The 25,656-nt window shown below is 32.0% G+C and overlaps 1 long non-coding RNA gene across 1 annotated transcript; it reads right to left on the bottom strand.

Annotated features, from left to right (window-relative positions):
• Positions 1-8,181: 8,181 nt before the first annotated feature.
• On the bottom strand, positions 8,182-25,096 carry LOC145249048 (uncharacterized). Its single transcript, XR_013863457.1, has 2 exons — positions 24,876-25,096; positions 8,182-13,217 (listed from the first exon to the last, which is right to left on the bottom strand). It is a non-coding gene; the product is annotated as an uncharacterized LOC145249048 (long non-coding RNA).
• Between the last annotated feature and the right edge of the window lie 560 nt (positions 25,097-25,656).

Here is a 25,656-nt window from a genome sequence, read left to right as displayed (position 1 = left end):
CATCTGTAAAAAATTAAACATCCAGTGTAACAGAAAATCCTAGGAACATCAACGTGAAAGAAAAGTGTAAAATGACTTATATACGACCATGTCACCTACCTTGACAATGCTGCTATTAAACCTGACATAGTTATATGGAACAAGTCAGAGAGAGTTGCAACCTTGGTTGAAGTGAGTGTTCCTAATGATGGAGGTCTAGACAGCTGAAAGGGAGAAACAGACCAAATATCAAGGTCTCATGTATGATAGGAAAAGAAACTGGAATCTTAGGAAGATATCAATCATACCAATTATTTTAGGTGCCACATGGCTTATGAAGAAAAACATCAAGTCCTACCTAACTAATATTCCTGGTGAACCACTTGCAAGGGAATTCCAGACAATTGCACTGAGGGAAACAGCCAGGATACTAAAAAGAAGTCTCGGTTGGTTTCAATAAAGAGCAGGGGAGTGTTGGCAGCTCGGAGTGTTGGCAGTTGACTGCTCTATATCCAGCATTACAATCCAAGGGAAACATAAGCGAACAGGGAAGCCCCTAGAGGAGTACATAGACAAGGATGCTTCACTCCAATGGTTCAAATGTGGGAGACTTCCATTTGATGAGGAAAGACTCATTGTAGCCGGGCAAGATTAGGGCTTACTCACAACTGGACAAAAAATGGTTGGCCTACAAACACATGGCCAGTGTAGGTTTTGTCATTCACCGATTAAAAGCCCAGGCCAGCTAATGTCGAGATATTACATCCTGTTGGCAGATGGTCTTTACATTGCCTGCCACGATCAAGTATGTAAATACCTCCATTGGAAGATCTATGGAGAGATGCAGCTTGTAAGACCGATGAACATATGGAACCTGAACTACCACTGATAACATCAAATGGAAAGGTGGCCGTGTTCTGTCACAAAGACATAGAGAACGAGAAAGTTAACCAAGTATCAATACCTAAAGAATGACTTAAAGATGACATGGTCTCTGAAAGAGATAGACATTATAACAGTTGTGATAGGAGCAACTGGCTTAGTGAAAAACAATCTTAAATAGTACCTGGAAACAATCCCTGGAAGACCAAGCTCTAATGAAAAACATATTGCAGCCATAAAAAGCCTTCGGATATAAATTCAAATGATAATGAAATCAACTGTTAGATCCTGGAGGAGTTAGCCCCCTTGATGTCTTTAAAAAAATCAAAGTAAAATAAATAGAAAAAAGGGAAACGAAATATTCTTGCACAAAATGTGAATATTTATGTTCTCATAAATCAAGTTAAATGATGCATATGAAGAAAACTATAAGCAATTTATTTGGGAACTAGTACAACTAGAACGATACTGTAACGATTGTAAATGACTATTGAGAACATAACACGATATGAGAAACCGAGTTTCATAACGAAATATTTTATGAAACATACGTTGGTGTAGAAGAAAATTAAATAATACAAATATTAAAAAATACTTAGACTCCATCTCTTTAAGACCAAGCTTTGAATATCTTTTATCCGATTGGATGGTCTATCCTCAGGGACAACCAAATGATAAGAAAAATATAAAAGAAGAGATATAGACACCCAGTAGATATTGAATTTAACATAATGTTAAACATGTGTGATCGATTCTAGTAGATATTGAATTTAACCTAATGTTAGACATAATGTGTGATCGATTCTCGTATCACAAATTCCAGCATAGACAACCAATCAAGTTTCTGGTTAAAGAAGTTAGAATAACTTAATAGCAACTTATTTTATCATTTACCAATATAAAATGTAATATCAATCTGTGCTTAATAAAAACAAGGTAAGTTGCACCTAAATAAAATTTATCTCGCCGTACAGAAGGACTCTGAATATCTTGGAATGACTTGAAAACAAAGTAAACTATGAAGAAAGAAATATACTTCTTGTGGTAGGGGTAATTGTCCTGATGAAATTTTTTTTTTTAATTATGTAGAATCTTTGCAAGTCTATCAAAATTATTGTTGTAGATAAACTATATCATATGTTTTTGCCTTTTCAACTAATAAATATTTGTTCACCACAACTTGGACTGAAATTCCTTCATGAAAACTTTGGTCTTGTTTATATTTTTAGTTATTATTTTATCTGCCGATCACAACTTTCTAAGAGACAAGCGTTCAGCAGTTTATTAATATTTATTTTTCTTTACTTCTTTATTTTTTCTTACTGAATAAAGTGAACCTCATCTAATATTGACATCAGTAACTTAATAAAAATTGTTTTAGATTGGTAATGTTGATATTAACATGCTTTTGTTAAGGTAATTAAACCATGAACAGATATATTGCAAACATTTTAGAAATTAAATATTCTTGTCAGAAACTTATACATTGTTAAAGCATTGAAATGTTATGTGATTTAATATTTCTCTCGACCGATACAATCAAGACCGTCTTAAAAGACAAGATGGCCGGTGGGCAAAAATAATTTAATCTGCTGACGTCATCACGGATAGTCCCTTAGTTGCTTGACACCGGTAGTCACTCGTAACTCGTAACGTCTTGAAGTCAGTGTAATATTTCTTTTTTATTATTAAAATGCCTTCACGGTGCATCGTTCCAAATTGCCGAGGAAATTATCGTAAAGGGCCAAAAAGTGACAGTATTTTCATTTCCGAAAGATAAAGAATTATATTGCAGTAAAAAAAAAAAGATTTTACACCATCTCCATTCAGCAAAGTAAGTTTTAACACGATGTAACTATAATTTAATTCAATATTATCATCCTAAGTTTTTTACCATTCAAAAGAAGAAGCTTCAAATAAATTGCTAATATTAAAAAAAATTTTTTTACAACATACAAAACTAATGAAAATGCGAGACAACATCGACTCTTTAAAACACGTTCTTTTGAAGAGACGATTTTTTTAAGCTGTTGACACACATGTTTTAAAAATCTAGCAAAAATTAATTTTCCTGAAATTTTTCAATATTTAAAAATAAATTATGCCGGCTGATAAAATTTTAAAACTTTTTTTTAAAGCTAGAAAGATAAAATTTAAAAATACTTATTTTTATATATCTATCTCTCTCTCTCTCTCTCTCTCTCTATATATATATATATATATATATATATATATATATATATATATATATATATATACGAAACTAAACTAAAAAAAAACGTGCGTTCACTCGTGATCTTACAGTTCATTTCATTAACGTAATTGGTTTGTATTACTGTACACATAGATTCGAAAAAGTTGTCAAAAAACATATATAACAAATAAATGTTATCAAAGGCAAGATAAGTTACTTTTCTACCAAATATTTTTCGTGTTTTTATTCAATGTAACATGTTTATTCAGCTCGAAAAACATACAGTGTTTACCGATGTATTCGAAAATTCAGGATGGCGTCTGATTCTTTCTTTAACATGGTAAGTTTGGGATAAGGTGTTATAAATAACAAACTATACAAAATACTAGTAAAAACCCGCCGAATATATGTCAACCTATGTCACGGTAACATATATTGAGCGAGTTCTTAACAGTATTTTATCCGGTTTTGTATTTATAACACCTTTTCCCAAACTTACCGTGTTAAAGAGAGAATCAGACGCCATCTTGAATTTTCGAATACATCGGTAAACACTGTATGGTTTTCGAGCGGAATAAACATGTTACATTGAATAAAAACACGAAAAATATATCCAGTTAGGTAGAAAAGTAACTTATCTTGCCTTTGATAATATTTATTTGTTATATATTTGTTTTTTGACAACTTTTTCGAATCTGTGTACAGTAATACAAACCCACGTATTTTAACAAACTGAAAATATGGATATAAAAATGATTTTGCATGTTATTTTTGTTATGTGGTGAAATAATCTTAAATAAGAAACATGATTTTTTGCTTTAGGTTAATTATTTTTTTACTGTGCAATATTTCATGAATTTATTAAAAATATTGTTTTTGATTTTGAAAAAATATTGTGGTTCATTTGCATTTAAAAATATTGTGGTTCATTTTGATTAAAAAATATTCATTTTGATTTTTAAAAAATATTGTTCATTTTGATTAAAAAAAATTCATTTTGATTAATAAAAAATTTATTTTGATTTAAAAAAATATTGTTCATTTTGATTTAAAAATATTGTTCATTTTGATTTAAAAAAATAGTTTAATTTTAATATTTGTTTATTGTCTTAACTCATATCAAATGTTTTGCTTGTGTTCTGCTTCAAATATTCATAATCTTACATGCATAATTTCCATTTGATTATATTAAATAAACTTCAAGTGTATTTCAAATCAAATCGTGTTCCTTCAGTTTTTTAAAATGTAATTTATAAGTAATTAAAGAACGCATTCTAATCTTTAAAATCTATAATACAACGAAATACTCAATTGCTTATAGTACTTTAACAAACAGCTTGTGTTTTTTATTATTTTTTTATTATTAATATTAGAGGAGTTTCAGTATAAATCATCGTGTTCTTTCTTTATTTCTTTATTTTAATCCAATTTTGAAGTTTTGTAACACTGTCTGTAAAAATTACTGTTCATTATTGACAGTGTAAGAGTTCCACATATCTTGCTTGTTGTGACCTCGGCGATGACGTCATTTTTTCAGCTGGCCGGCCATCTTTATAACGAAGGCCACGATACAATACACATATATTAAAGATTCTGGTGGATTGAATCAATATTTGTCAACAACCATTGTTTACACTTATTATTAGCATTTAATATTTCAAACGTTTCTTTTTACTTTTGTTTTTTTTTAATTTTTCAATTAGGTTTTTAGTTATTTTCAGTTTAATAAGGCGAACACATGAGTAATATAATATTTGTTCTTTTATTGATCAAATGGTGAAAGTTATTGATTTATAATTATTTCATGTAAATCAAGTGTTCATATAACCAATAATAATAATAATTCTATTGCAGTTTTTACTTTATTTTAAAAAAACAAATTGCCAATTTATAATAATGTAATTCATAATTTTAAATGTAGTTGCAGTGCCAACTATATGGGTCGAACAACATTAAGATTGAACGGAAGAGTCCAACAACACGTATCTACCAAAATCAGAAATGGGGCATACCAATAGCATTACAAGCGTATGCTGTATTTTCGTTGACATCGGCAGTATTACATACCTAATATGCTTCAAAAGTCATCTTTTTTATTTGTTGGTCAATTTTAAAAAAAAGTACAGTGCTTAAAAGAGAATAAAATAATCATTCCAATGAGGTTAATCTATTTTGCTTTTATGAGTTCAATGTTTTTATGCTCCAACTTAAAAATGAAAAATACGATAAAAATTTATGACAGCAAAAAGGAAACCGTTTTTTTCAATGTTTACATTTCATACGTTACGTTTGGATACATATACGCAGGGTTAAATTTGATTGGATATGGCTGAAATTTTACTAGCTATATAAGCATAGAAGTCCATCTCTACTGGTGTTTGATTTTTTAAGACCACAAGAAGCAACGTTATGACCGAGCAAAATTGATGAACAACAGTTCAAAATTGATAAGATAAATCGGTATATATCATCCATTTTCAAATAGATATTAGTTTCAGAATTATTTTCATGTATAATATGTAAATATTTGATAATTATTAATTTTGCGGAAATTTCTTTAAGATCTTATCTTTTATAAAAATTCAAATCCGATTAGATGGTTTGCCATGCACTAATGCACTGACCAGCTTAGTTTGTATTCTATTAAAAATAGAAAACTGTTGTTTTCTGCTTTCAAAACAAAGCAGAAAAATTTTCATTTTTTTATTCTGAGTTTGTCAATGAAAAAAATATTTTCAAGTTTTTCAAATTTGATTTCCAAATAATACTATTTTGTTGCTTTTAGTAAAAGCGTTAAAAAACAACAAAATTTACTAACTACCTGCGTTTCTGTTAATGTATTTATAAATTCTTCAGGTAGATTTTTTTCGTGGTAAAAAAACAAATATATAAGAAATAAAAGGTACTTGTATGACCTAAGGGAGCGTTTTGCTCCCCATTCAGGAGGTTCAGACTTACCAGGGACCTGAAAGAGACCGCATAACTATACTAAGATTAGTTTCATAGATCCCAGGCGACAGCGGATATCTCAAGACTTGAAATTGATTTATATTTTAATTCATTTTCAAAATAGATATATTTTGCTTTATTGTTTGAAAATCAGAGATATATATGTAATTCGAAAAATGGACAGCAGGAATATTAGAACAATTGCGTTGACATTGTCTGGCCTGGCGAACTCAGTACGAGGAGTTTTGAATGACCTTTGAGGTCATGGGAATTTAATTTTGATTTTGGTCCCGGATTGCAAAGCTAGTGATATGATTTGTTGAGTTACATTCTGTCGAGAGCGGGTTGGCTCTGATGACAATGACTTTAATTACATTACAATTTTAAATTGTGAGGGGAGAATAATCGCTATTGATGAGAATTAAACTGCTGAGAGTTGTGTTTTTTGTGTTTCCAAACGAGAATTAGAAATATTAATTTTTGAGAGTTGAATTAGTTTTTTGGAAAAAAAACATTTTTGTTACCTCAATCTGGAAGGATTTCGTAATCAAACTGAACAGATTTAGTGGGAGTTCAGTTGAGAATAATTAAAGACATTAATTACGATTAATAGACTTTTGGGAAGAATTAGAATTTTGACTCAGTCAGGAAGGATTTCTTGATCGAGAAATAAAGGTCAAAGGGCCGCAAAACTGAATGAAGTTAATTGAAAAATGAGTGAAGTGATAAACTAATTTTGTGCGAAAAGAAATTTATTTTGTTTTTAGATGGATTTTTTCATTGCGAGTACATCAGGCGCGTGGTGTTCGCACCTGAAGATATTAATTAAATAAAAAGGGGACAGAATTTTCTCGTGCGATAATGCAGCGTTAACTGAGTCTCCTTGATGAGCACGGCCTGCGAGCCCATTAAATATTACACATTTTTTAGTATTTATTTTTTATATGGATAATTAGCTGAAGTGAAGTTGAATTTTGGGAGTTAGAATCAGTAATAAATGAAGTTGATCGACCCTTATTTGACGTCCCAAGAGGAATGAGCCACACTTGTGCACTTATGCTACCATGCTGAAATAATAACGATATTAAAACCAAATCCGTTTTTTTAAACTAAATAATAATAATAATAATAATAGGCAGTTCAATAAAGAATTTCATTGTGATGCATTCTGTAAATTTTTAAATTATTTCCACCTTAACATTTTTCTTAAAAATGACTACCTTTAAAGGTTTTAGGGTATGCCGAAAACAAATATCACATTAAAATTTTCCGCAAATAAGTAGCTTTCCGGATATTAAGCAATGACATTTCTTATGTTATTGTTGGTTGCCATCTTGGTACGTGCGTTTCTGCATAGTTTCTCGGGGTTACATTTGCACGCTCACGCATGCCAAGATGACCACCACGGATAACATAAGAAATGACATTGCTGAAATTTTAAATGCGATAATCGTTTTAAGCAAACCCTAAAACCTATAAAAGTAATCATTTTAAGGTTGTTGCTTATCAGGATTCCTGGTATCCTGTTTCTGTGAAATCTACATCACGGATTCATGTAGAGTATGATTTATGGTTGCGTCTCAGAAAATAGGGGTATATATTTGGCCAGAGAGAAAGGCTTTACAAAATTAAAAATTGGACTGGTCCCAAAATGCATAAGTTTAGGTCGACTATGGGAATTTCCATCTTTTACAGAAATCCGAAATCTATATGAAACATTTTCTTCGATTTATTTCTGAGATTAATTCATATCTACTCATTTTTTTTTCTTTGAGGGGAGTAGTAAATTTTCAATTTGTTTTCTTTGAGGGTAGTAAATACTCAATTTGTTTCTTTGAGGGGAGTAGAAAATACTCAATTTGTTTCTTTGAGGGGAGTAGTAAATACTCAATTTATTTTCTTTAAGTGGAGTAGTAGATACTCAATTTTTTCTTTGAGGGGAGTAATAAATACTCAATTTGTTTCTTTGAGGGGAGTAGTAAATACTCAAGCTTTTTCTTTGAGTGGAGTAGTAAATACTCAATTTATTTTCTTTAAGTGGAGTAGTAAATACTCAATTTTTTCTTTGAGGGGAGTAATAAATACTAATTTTTTCTTTGAGGGGAGTAGTAAATACTCAATTTTTTTCTTTGAGGGGAGTAGTAAATACTCATTTTTTCTTTGAGGGGAGTAATAAATACTCTTTTCTTTGAGGGGAGTAATAAATACTCATTTTTTCTTTGAGGGGAGTAGTAAATACTCAATTTTTTCTTTGAGGGGAGTAATAAATACTCATTTTTTCTTTGAGGGGAGTAATAAATACTCAATTTTTTCTTTGAGGGGAGTTATAAATACTCAATTTTTTCTTTGAGGGGAGTAATAAATACTCATTTTTTCTTTGAGGGGAGTAATAAATACTCAATTTTTTCTTTGAGGGGAGTAGTACATACTCAATTTTTTTCTTTGAGGGGAGTAATAAATACTCAATTTTTTCTTTGAGGGGAGTAATAAATACTCATTTTTTTCTTTGAGGGGAGTAATAAATACTCATTTTTTCTTTGAGAGGATTAATAAATACTCAATTTTTTCTTTGAGGGGAGTAGTAAATACTCATTTTTTTCTTTGAGGGGAGTAATAAATACTCAATTTTTCTTTGAGGGGAGTAATAAATACTCATTTTTTCTTTGAGAGGAGTAGTAAATACTCAATTTTTTCTTTGAGGGGAGTAGTAAATACTCATTTTTTCTTTGAGGGGAGTAATAAATACTCAATTTTTTCTTTGAGGGGAGTAATAAATACTCATTTTTTCTTTGAGGGGAGTAGTAAATACTCAATTTTTTCTTTGAGGGGAGTAATAAATACTCATTTTTTCTTTGAGGGGAGTAGTAAATACTCATTTTTTCTTTGAGGGGAGTAGTAAATACTCATTTTTTCTTTGAGGGGAGTAGTAAATACTCATTTTTTCTTTGAGGGGAGTAATAAATACTCATTTTTTTCTTTGAGGGGAGTAATAAATACTCATTTTTTCTTTGAGGGGAGTAATAAATACTCATTTTTTCTTTGAGGGGAGTAGTAAATACTCAATTTTTTTCTTTGAGAGGAGTAATAAATACTCATTTTTTCTTTGAGGGGAGTAGTAAATACTCATTTTTTCTTTGAGGGGAGTAATAAATACTCATTTTTTCTTTGAGGGGAGTAGTAAATACTCAATTTGTTTCTTTGAGAGGAGTAATACTCATTTTTTCTTTGAGGGGAGTAGTAAATACTCATTTTTTCTTTGAGGGGAGTAATAAATACTCATTTTTTCTTTGAGGGGAGTAATAAATACTCATTTTTTCTTTGAGGGGAGTAGTAAATACTCAATTTTTTCTTTGAGGGGAGTAATAAATACTCATTTTTTTCTTTGAGGGGAGTAATAAATACTCAATTTTTTTCTCTGAGGGGAGTAATAAATACTCATTTTTTCTTTGAGGGGAGTAGTAAATACTCAATTTTTTCTTTGAGGGGAGTAGTAAATACTCAATTTTTTCTTTGAGGGGAGTAATAAATACTCATTTTTTTCTTTGAGGGGAGTAATAAATACTCAATTTTTTTCTTTGAGGGGAGTAATAAATACTCATTTTTTCTTTGAGGGGAGTAGTAAATACTCAATTTTTTCTTTGAGGGGAGTAGTAAATACTCAATTTTTTCTTTGAGGGGAGTAGTACATACTCAATTTTTTTCTTTGAGGGGAGTAATAAATACTCAATTTTTTCTTTGAGGGGAGTAATAAATACTCAATTTTTTCTTTGAGGGGAGTAATAAATACTCATTTTTTTCTTTGAGGGGAGTAGTAAATACTCAATTTTTTTCTTTGAGGGGAGTAATAAATACTCATTTTTTCTTTGAGGGGAGTAGTAAATACTCAATTTTTTCTTTGAGGGGAGTAATAAATACTCATTTTCTTTGAGGGGAGTAGTAAATACTCAATTTGTTTCTTTGAGGGGAGTAGTAAAGTTTTAATTTATATCCGAGAGATCTTTTAAGAATAGACACTGATCTCTTTATGGTTACTATCTGTATTTCCTTACAGCTTGGTTTTCCAGGGATTGCTTCTAAGTATTTTTGAAGGTTTTTTTATTAGGCCAGTCGCTCCTGTTACAGCTGGTAAAATGTTTATTTCTTTCAGAGAATATGTTGTTTTTAGATCATTTTTTAGGTCCTGATATTTTTATCTTTTCCCGTTTCTGCTCTATTAAGGCCAAAGTCGTTTGGAACTGTGACGTCGATAATGAGTGCAGCCCTTTCAAGCTTGTTCCATATTACTATATCTGGCTTGATGGTCTTGTCTTTTATGTATCTGCTCGCCTGTATGTCTTTGTCGTAGAACACTGTCACTTTCCATTTGATGCTATCAGTGGTGGTTCATATTCCCAGACGTTTGACGACCTATCTAGTTGTATCTCTCCACAGATCTTCCAGTGTAAGTATCTACATACTTTGTTGTGGCGGGCAATGTAATGACCATCGGCAAGAAAGATCTTGCATCCAGACATAAGGTGGTTTGGGCTTTCAACAGTCGAGTGACATAAATCAGCATTAACCAGCCATTTTCTTATATCAATTTCTGAGCAAGTCTTGGTCTTGTACAGCTATAATTAATCATTCTTCATCAAATAGAAATTTGTCACTTTTAAGCTATTGTAGTGAAGCCTCCTTGTCAATGTAGTTCTGGTTCAGTTCTTTCATGAATCTGCTTGCTCTCTTATGATGTTGCCATCAATCTAGTCTTGTCTTCAGTTCCCTTTTTGTATACTTTTCTCTCTATTCTATTGTGTTATGCAGTGTGTTACCACTGAAATTTTCACCGAGCTTTGTAGTTGACGTCTGCTGAGGTAGACATTTAATGTGATTTTCATTCACCATTTTTATTTTTTGGTAAAAGAACATTTGATATATTGACCTATGCTTACCATTGAAGCTCTGTATGCGTGGTTGATTTCAGTGAGGCCTAAGCCACCTTCTCTCTGTATTAAGTACAGCCTGTCCATGCACTGATGTTTGTAAATGACTTTATGAAGGGCCAGCATTTTCCGAGTTTTTACGTCAAGGTTATTGATGCAGTTTTGTGACAAGATGATTATGCCAAATCCATAAGAAACAACGTCAATGTACCTCTGGTTCAGTTCTTCCATGAACCTGCCTGCTCTCTTATGTTGTTGCCATCCTTATAGTCTTGTCGTCAGTTCCCTTTTTGTATACTCCTATAGCCAATTGACTGATGGCAGTAATTTTGTTTTTCGGTGTTAGTTCTGATGAGAAGTTTTTTTCAATCGTTTGAAGTATTCTCCCTGCACTATTTATTTCATTTTTCCATGTTCAAGTGTCTCATTCTCCTATACCCCCAGGTATTTATAGACAGCATCTTCTTCAAGGTCTTCAATAGAGCCATTCTCAGGATTAAGATGTTCTGATGTTGTCTTTCTTCCTTTCTTTATGGTGCACTTAGCGCATTTGTCGAATCCAAACTCCATGCAGATGTCCTCTGTATAGATTTGTATCACGTCTATCAAAGAGACAAGTTGTTTCTCGGATTCTGCATTGAGTTTCAAGTCATCTATAATGAGTAGATTTCCGTTTTATTTTTGTTTTATTTGCTTTAGTCAAAGTTCTCAGAAATCAAGGGGCCCACAACCTGGGGCTAACACTTGAAATCTATATTAGATACATAGATATTCGAATATTCCATTTAAGTTCTTTATCTCTAATACACTGAGTTTGTAAAGAAATTGAGAACATAATCTTCCTCTCCCCAATTCACCATTTTTATATGTTGTAGCATATCTTTCATTTTGGTCTCTTGGTCTTACTGGATTCTAGGACAAGAATTTATCTAGTCTGGTGGAGTATCCAGCTTCGTGCTATTACTTGAGGTAATATCACTTGGAGAAGGTGCACCATTCTTCACAAAAGCTAATGTGCGTTAGCCATAGTGAAGAGATCTTCTCCGTCAGTGTAAGTTCTCATATATCTCACTAATGTTGATTTTACAGAACAAGAATATACATATATTTCACAAGAATGTAGCTTTCCCCGGAGTGAGTTTTCAAATGTGGTTCTTGAGAAAAAGAATGTCCACAAACTTCACAACAATGTGGCTCCCCCCTTTTTATATTTATTTTACTTCAGCTTTAAGAGATCAAGGGGCTTCCTCTTTGAGCAAACATGATTAATGTTATGATTAAAATTTATATGCGGGGGCTCTTTTAAGAATAGATACTCTTCCTTTTATGGCTGCTATTTGTATTTCCACTGTGAGTTCTCATATGTCTCACTAAATTTGATTTTCGAGAACAAGAATAGGTACACAGTTCACAAGAATGAGGCTTTTCCCCAGTATGAGTACTCATATGTCTCTCTAAATTTGATTTTCGAGAACAAGAATATCCACATACTTGACAAGAATGTGGCTTTTCCCCAGTATGAGTTCTCATATGTCTCACTAACATTGATTTTTCAGAACAAGAATATCCACACACTTCACAAGAATGTTGTTTTTCCCCAATATGCCTACTCATATGTGCCATTAAATCTCGTTTTCGAGAACTAGAAAATCCACAGTCTTCACAAGAATGTGGTTTTTCCCCTGTGTGAATTCTCATATGGGTCACTAAATGTGTTTTATGAGAAAAGGAATATCCACATACTTCACAAGAATGTGGTTTTTCCCCAGTATGCGTTCTCATATGTGCCACTAAATTTGCTTTTCGAGAAAAAGAATACCCACACACTTCACAAGAATATGGCTTTTCTCCGGTGTGAGTTCTCATATGTGTCATTAAATTTGACTTTTGGGAAAAAGAATATCCACACACTTCACAAGAATGTGGCTTTTCCCCGGTGTGAGATTTCATATGCGTCACTAAATTTGATTCATAAGAACAAGTATAGCCACAGATTTCACAGGAATATGGCTTTCCTCCTCTGTATACCTGCATGTTTCAATAGAATTTATTTTAAAAAGATCAACAATACAGTTATAAATAATATACCATGTTATCCTCGCTTTATATTTTTAATTCAGATATGTGCATGCAATTTTATTTCATACTGAAAGAAAACAACTGATACCAAAACACTAGTTAATAGTAATATCCAGTAAAATAAATGTCTTACACGTGAAGCAAAACTTTCTAAATTATATTGTAAAAAAATGATCCATTACACTTCATTAATAGCGTTCAATCAGGAACATCTGTAAATAAAAAGAAATGCAAGTCAATATTTGTTTATCATATTCGTAATTTGTTAATTTATTGTTGTTAATTTTATTTGATTTCGCAAATTTTAAATTAATTTAATCTAAAAGACATCACACATATTAGTAAAATAACCAGAGCCGATAAAGATGTTTCCTAGAGATGTTATCTTTTAGTGAAAATAATATCAAGTAATCTTCTTGTGGAAGGAAACTAAGAAACATTTATATATATATATATATATATATATGCTTCTTTTGTGGCATAAAAACAAGAAACATAAAAACATAAAGTCAACATAATTTCAACCATTCAAGGAGAAAATGTCCATAGTTTCATCAACACCATTTTATTACATAAAATTTTTCGTACGCAAAATATTGTCATTTCATATGTCTCATTTGTTAATAATTTTGTGTTTTTCTTAAACAATTATAAACCTGTGAAATTACCGATAAACTTTATTCTAAATCATATTATTTCTATATAAACCTGCTCTTTATGTTTTTTATGATCATTTCTTAGGTCTAAAATAACTGGCGACGAGGATGATATTATGCATGAGGAAAAACCAAACTTTTAAATGCCCGTGGCGTTATGAATCCAAGAACACATGCTGAAAAGTCAAAATTAAAACACGGCAATGTTACACAACAATGAAACTAATATCCACTTCGGCATGAGTGAAATTTGAGTTTTTTTACTTAGCTTTTCTCTTGAATGTTGCAATGAGCAACCCAGTTTAAATAACCAGTAACCAATTCCTCATGTCTGCACTGAAATCTACAAGATTTTGAAGGATTGTCTCTAGGAACATTCAACTGTCGTTATATCAAATATTGTGACAAAAGGAGCTTGTTGGAAATTGTTTTCCATCAAAACGAAAAGTTAAATTTTACTTTAGAAATATAATTGGGTTTTTACATCAAGAGCTATACTTTTATTTATTGTCAAGAAAACCCCGTATTTATTTTGTTCACAGTAATATACATTTTTCATTCCCATTTTTTCTCACGGCTAAAAATAACTGGGTGAAGTGCTTATAAAAAACTCTGGTCTGGTAGCTGGTTATATTTATTCGAGAACACAAGCTTAAAAGTCAAATTTCAAATACTGCAATGCTACGATATTTAAGTGGTATATCAATGAATTCATTTTAACATGATTGGAACCAACAACTCTTTATATAAGTTAAATTTGAGTTATTTTCACTTATAAAATATATGCTGTGACGTTTTAATAGAAATTTAAATGTTTTTACTTAGATTTTCGCTCAAAAACGACTAAACACATTTTAAAATTAGTAAACAATTATGAAACTTTGCACTGAATTCTTCAAGAGTCAGAAGAGTTGGATCTAGGAACCACCAGCCTTCGAAATGAAAACTCCGCAATTTGATTTAAGTAAAATATAATACAACCAGAAAGAGAAATATAAGATTCAATGGAAAACCTAAAGAAATGTGGAAACTTAAGATGGATTTGAATCCAAAATAAAAAAAAACGATGAAAGGCAGGCTTAATTAAAATCTCGATACAACAACGATTTTTAATTCTTGGTATCTACAAAAGACTTTGAAACTTGATGTTAATTAAATTAGAAAGTTACCAATTGCTAAAAACTGTCAACGAGCGCTTAAAAGGATTAAAAAAATTGAAGATGATGAATATGTATAAAAAGATACATAAAAGTCTAACCCTATTCTCTGGACGAAAAGACAAAGAAAGAACATTACACAGGGGGAAAAGTTCACTGAAAAGAGCGAGAAAAATATACGGAAATATGTGCTAGCGTAAATATTAAACAAAAACATGAAGTTTCAGTAATATTCGGGATTAGACTTATCAATCATAAATTTGCATACATGCAGGATTACAGTCTAACTTACATTTTCTTTGTATTTAACTTGAACAATATATTCTTTCTACCTCAACCTTTCTATTTAACTGTTATGAACAATATATTCTTTCTACCTCAACCTGTTCTATTTATGACCTTTTCCTATTGCCTTACAAATAATTGCAGGTCATTCTCAACTTTGTTAGAAATTGACGTAGTTATTAGCATGACTAATAATACACTACCTGAACGTTCCTCATTCAAAAACCTTAGCAAAACATTCATGGGTAACATGAATTGGAGCAGATACATTGACGACAATGCGAGGGTTGTTGCAAAAAAGGATGACTCTATCTACCATGTTAAAAAGTTGTTCACACCTGAGAGTATCTTATATTTTTACAAGACCACCATTCATCCATGAATGGAGTATTGCTGTAAAAGCTGGGTTGATGAATCTGCCATAAATATCGCTCGTGCCATTTTTCCAAATTTTATCTTTTTTTATTTTTTGATGTTCAAAATCATATTTCGTCGTTTTATGCAGTGCAAAGTAAATAATGTTTTTATGTGATTAAAACTCTGATATTTCTTTTTCATTAAAACTTACGTTGATTAAATTTCATTTTACTTGTACCTTTTGTTATGAATGTGAAAAGTTAATGTCATTCTTAATTATAACGAGATACTTGAACAATGAATTGATCTTTTGTTATGAATGTGAAATTTAATGTCATTATTAATGATGATGCATTATAACGAGTGTCAAAAATCGCTCGTGCTATTTTAGCATTGTATTTTTTATTTTTAGTATATTTCACATTTTCCTGTAAATACTTTCGGCAGTGTTTGTAAAGGATGAAAGTCGCTCATAAAATTTAAAAAAAAATGTTTTTTTCAAGCACTTGGCATAAAATATACACAGAGGAGAGACAAGTTTGCAACGTTTCTTCTCTGGGAAAAGGGGTTACAAGGAAGAATAAAAGGGCATCACTTAAAAAGTTTCGAAGTAAGTTTTGAAATTTGTTAAGATGAGGTAGGCATGAATATTCCATTTTTGCACATATCTTGCTCTTATACATGGAGAGGGTTAAGCCAGAAGCTAGATATTTTCATGAAGAATAGAATGACGCAATAACTTTTCAATCGTCTGCAGAAACATATTTGATGTAAATCTATTTCAGGTCAAAAGTGATAGTCAACCTCAGAAGCTTATAAAGAGGGAGAACTTTGATTGTTACGAGCGCCATTATTATAAGCTGCAACAAAGTAAAAAGATAGAAGCTTTGTTTTTGATGTAAGAAAAATAAACGGACACGTTTTATCCACGTGTTCTCAGATACATTTTGGTTGTTGTTACTAAAGATTGTAGTGTCTTCTGTGTCTATATCAACAGATTGGAGTGTCTTCTGTGTCTATGTCAACAGATTGGAGTGTCTTCTGTGTCTATATCAACAGATTGGAGTGTCTTCTGTGTCTATATCAACAGATTGGAGTGTCTTCTGTGTCTATATCAACAGATTGGAGTGTCTTCTGTGTCTATGTCAACAGATTGGAGTGTCTTCTGTGTCTATGTCAACAGATTGGAGTGTCTTCTGTGTCTATGTCAACAGATTGGAGTGTCTTCTGTGTCTATGTCAACAGATTGGAGTGTCTTCTGTGTCTATATCAACAAAAATGAGTTAAACGGGAAGAGAGGCTAGGATATAACCTGGAGGCACGCCAGCGTTCATACTAGAAGATTTGGACTTCTATCCATCAGCGACTACTTGTAATCACAAATAAAATATTCAATGTTTGAGAAGACTTTTCCAGATAATCCATGGATGTAAATAGTAAGTTTTTGCTGAAGTGGTTGGCAATTTCTCTATTTTACACACATTCAAGCGTTTTACACACAAGACTAATTAGCAAAAGACAATCTCCAGTACTTTGGAATAGTTGGAAAACTAATTAGGTTTTTGAAAGTTTTGGGAAGCATTTTCCTATAGGTTGAACAGCTTGCAAGAATGGGTGCAGAATTTTGAGTACTATAACTAAGGTATAGTGAGAACCAGTTGCTTTGCTGACATCTTGAAAAGATGTGTGGATATCGGGCAGATTATTTTTGATCTTGAGAGAAAATTCGGGAGTTAGCTGCTAAGTTCGTGGCAAAGAGCTTGGCTTTGCCAGATGCCGATGAAATCGCCTCAGACTCATTGATGATGGTTTGGCTAGAGGACACGCATCTGTTCAGGACCTTGCTTTGGGACCGAAACCTCCGTTCTTCTTTGAAATTGATGGATTTAGCATATGCTTCTCTTATGTTTGAGTGGACTTATTCAATGCTATAAAGGTTGAAATCTCCACATGCGTTAATGCTCGCTGAGAGAGAAGTAGGCATGGTATGATCAATTTACGATGCTCTCAAATATAGCTACTCCATCAGTGTTCAGAAGCATTTTCCTATAGGTTGAACAGCTTGTAAGAATGGGTGTCAGTTCCAGTTGCAGCTTTTTAAGTACTATAACTGAGGTATAGCAAGAACCAGTTATTTTGCTGAAATCTGGATGTGTGTGTAATAACATCTTGAAAAGATATGTGGATATCGGGCAGATTATTTTTGATCTTGAGATAAAGTTCGGGAGTTTGCTGCAAAGTTTGTGGCAAAGAGCTTGACTTTGTCAGATGCTGATGAAATCGCCTTAGACCCATTGATGATTGGTGGCCTACAGGACACGCATCTGTTCAGGACCTTGCTTTTTTCTCCAAAACTCATGGGAACGAAGCCTCCGTTCTTCTTTGAAATTGATGGACTTAGTATATGCTTTTCTTTTGTTTGAGTGGACTAGCTATTCAATGCTGTAAAGATTGAAATCTCCATATGCGTTAATGTTGGCTAAGTAAACATGGTATGATCAATTTACGATGCTCTTGAATATAGCTATTTCATCATTGTTAGAATGATATAGGGAAAATATACATACTGTGCTGTGAATAATCATTATGCAAGCACATGTTTCAGTCTTCTTTCGAACGTGTCGAGCACATCTTCGAAGTCTATGATGAACGTCGGGTTTGGATGTGAATTATAAAAGATAGAGAAATCGGCTAAAGAAGCAGTTGAGTTAATGCCAGTTTCACACAAGGTCAGGTTTGGTCTCCTCTATTTGGATTAAACCTTTGAGATGTTGGAACATAGATTTTCGATGTAAAAAAAGAGGACATTGTACTGGAGGGGTCTAAGTTGGTAGCTGTGGTTCTTTATTTGTTGAAGTTATTTGTTTCATAGTTATATAGTGGAGTTTATGGAAGAGGCAAGCATGGTTATTAAGACTAGGAGAGAGACTGGAAGCAAGGGAGACAATCAGTACAAAAGAATGAATGAAGATGAAGACTTTTGTAGAAAATTGAAAAGAAAAAGCCGTGGCAGTTTTCATTAATATGGCGTGGAGAGACTTGCAATTGTCCATCAGCATCAGTTAACTGCATGGTTTCAATCTGTTTTAGATGCTAAGCAAGGAGGAAATGACAAAATCTCCCTTCCTCATGTTCTGTTAGAGTGGACTAGCCATTCAACACCATAAATACTGGAATCTCAACAGACGTGAATGTTGGTTGACTGATGAGCAGACATGGTATGATCAATTTACAATGCTCTCAATGATAGCAACTCCATCCAGGGTAAATATAAATGCTCTTCTCTCAGTAGTCTCTGCTCAAGTACATGTAGGGGTATTTGGGCTATTTAGAAATGTCTCTACGACAGGTGAAGGTATTCTTATATAAGCACATATCCCATGCCTATGGCGATCTTGAGGGTTGGGTTAGATGTAAAGATGTGGAGAAATCAGCTAAGGAAGCAGTTGATTGAATGCCAGTTTCACACGAGAAAAACAGGATAGAGTTGGCTTCCATAATATTATGAAAGGTTAAAGGAGACATGTGAAGTTGTGGTTCTTGATTTGTTTGTTGTAATTTTTCTCGATATTAGCAAGACAAGGCGGAAGCAAGAGAGAGACAATATGGAAAAAAGAATGTAGAAAATTAAAAAGGAAAACCTGTAGCAGTTTCCATTAAAATGGCATTGAGAGGCCCCACCAGAAGATAATGCATGGTCCAGACTCCATTCACTAAATGGTAATGCAACAACCTGGTATTTTGAACCTGCTGACAGGACAGTCTCCTAAGGAGTTATCCACATGTTCGGATCTCTGTCACCTGACAACAAGATCAGAGTGAAAAGAAAATTAACTAATCTCTAGTTACTGCTCGCACAAAACTGCCGAGCGAGTATACAGCGTTTCCGTTTTTGTCAGAAACATTGCTCCTTTGTTTGAGACGAGAAATGAGGGACAAAATAATGGGAGGAAAATGCACCTACAATGATTTTTCTATTTGCCTTTAGTAAACAAAGAATTAAGTATTATATTTGTATATGTTCATAACTACTATTGTAAAAAGGACTTTTGGAGATACGTTCCCAGTCTCATGGTGTCTGCTGGTGAGATAAAAAAAATAACTAACAAAAGGGGCGTAATTTCCGTAGTTTAGGAGCTCCAAAATAAGAAATCCACCTAACTTAAATAAACAGTTTTTAAAATAAATAACAAGGAATATAAATACATTTGCTATATTTTGCTACACCCTCCATTCTTTTGCGAGTATCCCATGCCCCTAGCTAATTTCTTACAGACAGCTAGACACATTATATATATAGGCCGATTTACCGATTTTCAGTGGTGAAGGACAAGGAAGTAAGTGCGTTCTGATTATGGTTTTCTTTTTCTAAATATCATATCAAAAGAATTATACATTAAAAAAAATATTTTAGCGTTTAACAATGCACAAATACATGTCTTAACAGACAACATACCTGTAACGCACACGAATAAAGAAAATGTAGTTAAAAACCTGGCGTAATGTTCTTTAATTAGTTTATGATTTTAGAAATTAAAAGAAAGGTGGTCAATACGTCTCTTTTAAAATTTTCTAACGTAATAAAAATAGACCAAATAAAAATTAAAAAAAGGCGATACGGTTATAAGAAACAAACCCATTAAAAATAAAAAATGTGATAACATAAAAATCATAGAACAAATCAAAATTAACATTTGATAACATTATGAAAAATAGACCAAACAAAAATTATAAGTTCATAAGATTCTAAAAAATAGACAAAGTCAACATTAAAATTTGACAACATTATAAACATAGATCAAACCAAAATTAAGGAGAAGTGCTTTCCAACACCCTGGAAAACCTCATCAGTATGGCCTGTATTTAACAATTCAGGTGATAAGTCATCTCCCTCTCAGTACAGACCAATAAGTCTCCTGTGTGTTATGAGTAAGTTGCTGGAATCCATATTAAATAGAGAAATAGTCAACCACCCCAGCAGAAATAACCTTCTTAGTGACGCACAATATGGTTTCCGTTCTGCAAGATCTACAGCAGATGTGCTAACGGTTATATCTCATAAGATTAGTGAATCTCTTGACAAAGGATTCCTTTCTAGGGCAATTGCTCTTGACATATCAAAGGCCTTCGACATAAGGGTCTACTTCACAAGATTTCTAGCTACGGTATAACTGGAAATGTTTTCTCTATCATTAAATCATTTCTCTCTGATAGGCTCATAAGAGTAGTGGTCGATGGACAAAAATCAGGGGCCTGCAGTATTAATGCTGGAGTCCCTCAAGGGTCCATCCTGGGCCCAACTCTCTTCCTGATCTACATCAATGATCTCCCTAAACACATGCTTAAATCATTCGTTGACATGTATGCTGATGACACGACCATCTACGGCACCACATCAAAGGCTGTAAATGACAAAGTTCTCTCTGATTCTCTCTCCTCTGATCTCGAGCACGTGGTTAAGTGGGGGAAGACATGGCTGGTTACCTTTAATGCATCTAAAACCAAATGCCTATCTTTACATCAGCAACGCTCTGATCCCCATCTTGCATTAATTGAAATGGATGGCTCTCGTCTAGGAGAAGCCCCATGTTTTGACAAACTTCTGGGCTTGACCTTTACTCCTGATCTGAAATGGAACATGTACATCAAGTCTGTTGCCAAGGTCGCTGGAAAGATGGTGGGATCCTTCTACCGCTCCAGAAGATATCTCACTACTGATGCAATTCTCTAACTATATAAAAACCAAGTACGTCCAAGGATGGAATACTGCTGCCATATCTGGACAGGAGCTGCTTAAAACAGCCTATCCTGCCTTGACAGAGTACAAAATAGACTTTGTGGCTTAGTGGGGATACCCTTTTCTCTTCCCTGCAACCTCTCTCTCTCACAGAAGAGACGTTGCAAGCCTATCCTTGTTTTATCGTTATTTCCATGGCAGGTGCTAGTCTTAACTGTAATCTCTAGTCCCCCCTCGTCGATATTTTACGAAAAACACCCGTCTAGCTGAATCCACTGTCAAAAATTTTCCCCACTCTTTATCTGTGCCTAAATCAAAACGTAGATTCCATGAACAAAGCTTCTTTCTTAGAACTGCACGCCTGTGGAACTCTGTTCCATCTGCCTGCTTCCCACCTGACTACAACCTAAATGTCTTCAAGTCCAATGTAAACAAATTCCTCATGAACCACCCCCTTAGGTAAACACTTCATTACATCTCCACACTAACGTACAGTACTTACAATAACCCTTATCCCTGAGTGGCTTCCGGGCCTTGATAAGTGGTGACCACCATGTAAAAAAAAATATAAAGAATAGGCCATATCAAAATTACAATTTGATTACATTATGAAGAATTGACCAAATAAAAATAAAAAATTAATAACAGTATCAGAAAAAAACGAAATGAAAAAGAAAAATGTATATCATTATAAAAAATAGCTAAAATTAAAATTTCATAACATTATAAAAATAAACCAAATATTTAAAATGTTCTACTAAAAATACCCTCCTCCTAATCACCAAAAAATGTTCCTGCTATACAAAAAGCACTACTACTACTACTACTGCTACTACTACTAATAATAATAATATTTTGTTAAATCTTTAGATACTAACCCAGCAAAATTTACACACAAAAATTCAAACCTTACTTATTTTTTAACTAACGTTTCAACAGCCTTTTTAAAAAATCTGCTAAGAATTGATTAAAAAAAAAAAAAATATTTAAGATTTTAGAATGGTGGATTACTTTCTTATATTAATCCACTTTGAACAACCTTAAAAATAAATCTGCGAAGCCTTAAAATATATCCGCAATGAAGGAATTACAAAATCAATAATAAATATTCAAGGTTTTAGAATGAGGGAATAACTTTCCTATACAAATTCCATGTAAAGTGAGCAACCAGTTAATTATCAGTTAGTTATTATTGTTTGTAATTTCGAAATTTTACCAAACAATTTACTAAATGAAAGATACCATCAAAATATCGTTGTTGGTTTTCTTAAATATTTATTATATTTGGTTTTATATAGGCACCGCCAAAAATGGCCGCAAAATCAAGTTGTTGTTGTTTTTTAAAACTAAATTACATTTATTAAAATCTATTATTTCTGAGTAACTTTTTTTTTCCAGAAAGATAAAACCCTGAATTTTATCATATAGAAAACAGAATAATGTAAAACTTTTTCTACTATTTTTAATTCAATTTTAAATGTTAAATTTTCCCAAAAAGTTAACAATTGTTATTTTTTGTCTTGCACAAAAAACGTACTTAAATATTTTAAAAAAAGGGTTTTTGAAATTATTTATTTATTCATTTATTGTCTAACTAAGATTTAGGATGATTTTCTAAGAGAATATGCAAAAATATTATAATATAAGTACCTGAATTTCAAATAATTCCACTTATTCATATATGTAACCAGATATTTCGCGTCGCCGAAGAGTTCAGATCGACTCTGTTTACGTTTTCTTTCGATGAGACGAAAACTATGGAAGACTAAACAGGCCAAAAAAACTTATTTTTCAGTGACGAAAATTTCAATGTATTATTAAGCTGAGGCTGGCCAGTACCAGATGGGTGACCATTTGTATGAGTTTGGTTTTTAATGTGTATGTGTGTGGGGGCCAGGCTCCCCAAAATGGGGGGAGGGGGCAATTTAAAGCAGAATAAAAAAAAAATTATTTCAGCGCTTTTGGTCCACCGTAGTCGAAAGGCGGCAAACGTTTACAAACGAGATCGAAAAAAATGATGCTATTTTTAACACAAAGGGCACAATATTTATCGAATTTTTTTTTTTGTATCGATTATTCAAAGCATGCTCTGTTTAATAATGGTCATGCATTATTCGGCTCGCTAAAAAAAAATTGTTAATTTATTTATCAAAAATTTTAAAATGGCTTTTTTCGTATAAATATAAAAAAAATTTTTTGTTTTGTTTTGCTTAACTTAAATTAATTATTTTACTTAACATATTCACCGAATTTCACACTTCAAAACTCAAAAGCGGGATAATTAAACACAATCGAAGTTCTGATATTCAGACGTCAAAATAAGGTATGCAAACAATTTTTTTTTTTTTTTTTTTTAATCTATAATTCTGTCCCTTACAACAACACAATATGTTTTGTTCAGTTTCAGATGATTATTTTAAGCATATTTGTTCCCACTTCAAAACAAGGGGGGGTTTTGTAAGCAAAAAAATATATATATATAAATATCGTTTATGAAAAATAAGTACACTGTTATAAAGTTCATTCTTCTCCTAATAATCGCTGAAAATTTCGTATTGATCGGATAATTACCTGATTTTTGGTAGATTTTTAAAAAGACGGTCCGTCAAAAAGTACTGACCTGCCCCCCCAGTTTTGGCGGTGCCTAGTTTTATATAACAATATGAGGGGGGTCATTTACAATTTTTATTCGATGATTTTTTTTTTAATCTTTCATTAAAAAAAATAGATTTTTAGGAGATTTTTTAATCACAGATTCATACTTTTTCACATCTTTTATGAAGCAAATAGAACTTTATTGGATTGCAAAATAAATAAACATAATTTAATATTTAAGATTGTTTTTAAAGTTATTTAATGAAAGTGTAAATAAAATTTTTTTTACAAAACTTACCTTTCATTCCAGGAATTTAATGCGAGTTGAATTCTTTGTTTGATTGTGTTCAAAACATAAAATTTATTTGGATTTTTTTGGATTTGTTTAGTCGATGAATACAACAGTTATTTTGTTTGTTCAATTCATTAAGGAATAAAATATATTAAAATATAAAAGAATCAAAATTAAAAGATAAAAAACACGATTTAAACGTGAAATTATTTAAAGAGAAAACCAACTGCTAAAGAACAAAGGACTTGGGTCATCGTAAAACGGTGTAATCATTATTTCGTTCCTTATGTAAAAATGTCCGTTACTTAGACCGCCGAATTGTTTTCTTATGAAGTTTAGATTATATTTGTCAATACTTTGGGTATTTATTTAGTAAATTTCTCTTTTGCGTGTCCAGTTCATTAAAAATAAAATATATGAAGATCAAAATAAGTGTTTGTTAAACTAAACATTTCACTATTATTTGAATTAAGTCGAACTATTGTTAACATTCAAGATGAGAACAGTAGTTCGAATAATCCAAATAATCCTCATATTAAAAATTGACAAACTAAATATTTCACATAAAAAAATCAAATAAGAAATTGTACAAACAGCGACATCAAGAATTTAGGCCATGCATTTTTTTTTACTTAAGAGTCAGCACTTATATAGGTCCGGAGGCCATTCGAGGATAAAAATTAATGAATGTAAGGTGGTATGACATAAATAAATAAACGTAATTTAATATTTAAGTTCATTTTAAAAGTTATTTAATGAAAGTGTAAACAAAAAAGAAAAAAAAAACTTACCTTTCAAAGCAGGAATTCAATGCGAAAAAAAAAATCGAGTTAAATTCTTTGTTCTTTTGTGTTAAGATTTCTTTAGTAAATTGATACAACAGTTGTTTTGTGTGTTCAATTCATTAAGAAATAAAATATATGAAAATACAAAGGATTCAAAATTAAAAGATGAAAAACGCGATTTAAACCTGAAATTATTTAAAGAGAAAATCAACTGCTAAAAAACAAAGGATTTAGGTCATACGGTGTAATCATTATTTTGTTCCTCGTGTAAAAATGTCCGTTCCTATGGGCACCGAATTGTTTTCCTTCGTAGTTTAGATTATATCTGTCAATACTTTGGGTATTTCTTTAGTAAATTTCTTTTTAGCGTGTCCAATTAATTAAAAATAAAATATATGAAGATCAAAATGTTTTTGTTAGACTATTATTATTTGAATTAAGTCGAAGTCGAACTATCGTTAACATTCAAGATGAGAACAGTAGTTCGAATAATAAAAAAAATATCCTCATATTAAAAATTGACAAACTAAATATTTCACACAAACAAATCAAATAAGGAATTGTACAAAACGGCGACATCAAGAATTTAGGCCATTCATTTTTTTTTTACTTGGGAGTCAACACTTTTATAGGTCTGGAGGCCATTCGAGGATAAAAATGAATGAATATAAGGTGGTATGACAGTAATCATTAATGGTGTAAATTTGGTAGAATTTGATTATTTATTGGGACGGCTCGATAAGAAGTTGTTTACATTGGATTTGAAGGCTACCGAGTTGTATTCAAC

Source organism: Euprymna scolopes, chromosome 27 (assembly GCF_053919585.1).
Source record: "Euprymna scolopes isolate OS-2025 chromosome 27, ASM5391958v1, whole genome shotgun sequence".
Classification (NCBI taxonomy): domain Eukaryota; kingdom Metazoa; phylum Mollusca; class Cephalopoda; order Sepiida; family Sepiolidae; genus Euprymna; species Euprymna scolopes.
The sequence above is the reverse complement of the archived record's forward strand: the minus strand, read 5'-3'. Positions and strand labels throughout refer to the sequence as shown.